General features: G+C 48.7%; 1 pseudogene; it reads left to right on the top strand.

Moving 5' to 3' along the window:
* The first annotated feature begins 6 nt into the window (after positions 1-6).
* On the top strand, positions 7-612 carry LOC109954348 (UDP-glucuronosyltransferase 2A1 pseudogene; annotated as a pseudogene).
* Positions 613-622: the final 10 nt, after the last annotated feature.

The following is a 622-nucleotide window of genomic DNA, read 5'->3' as shown; positions in this document are numbered from 1 at the left end:
TTGTTTTCTGATCAGGTGATATGGAGGCACAAAGGGGAACAACCCTCTACTTTGGGCAACAACACTCTGATAGTGGACTGGATGCCACAGAAGGACCTCCTGGGCCACCCACAGACCAAAGTCTTTGTAGCTCACGGAGGAACCAATGGTGTTCAGGAGGCCATTTACCACGGGGTCCCTGTGCTCGGCATACCCTTGTTCTTCGACCAGTATGACAACCTTCTTCGTCTGCAGGATAGGGGAGCCGGAAAGATCATCCCGTTAGGTGATGTTAACGGACACAGTTTTGAGCAAGGTCTTATGGAAGTTCTTCATCGAGACAGCTACAGACAGAACATGCAAAGACTGTCACGTCTGCACAGAGATCAGCCAATGTCACCCATGGATCGGGCCATCTTCTGGGTGGAATATGTGATGCGCCATAAAGGGGCTCCACATCTGCGTACAGAGGCTTATAAGATGCCCTGGTACTCCTACTACTGTTTAGATGTAATGCTAGTATTGCTGACTGCAGTGACTCTCCTGCTGCTCTCTGCTTTGGCTGTTTGCAAGTTTCTATGCTGCAGAGGTAGAAGAAAGACCAAAGCCAAACAGCACTGAAGTCAGATTTGTTACAAAATAT

Source organism: Monopterus albus, unplaced genomic scaffold (genome assembly GCF_001952655.1).
Source record: "Monopterus albus unplaced genomic scaffold, M_albus_1.0 scaffold6815.1, whole genome shotgun sequence".
NCBI classification, from domain to species: Eukaryota; Metazoa; Chordata; class Actinopteri; order Synbranchiformes; family Synbranchidae; genus Monopterus; species Monopterus albus.
The sequence above is the reverse complement of the archived record's forward strand: the minus strand, read 5'-3'. Positions and strand labels throughout refer to the sequence as shown.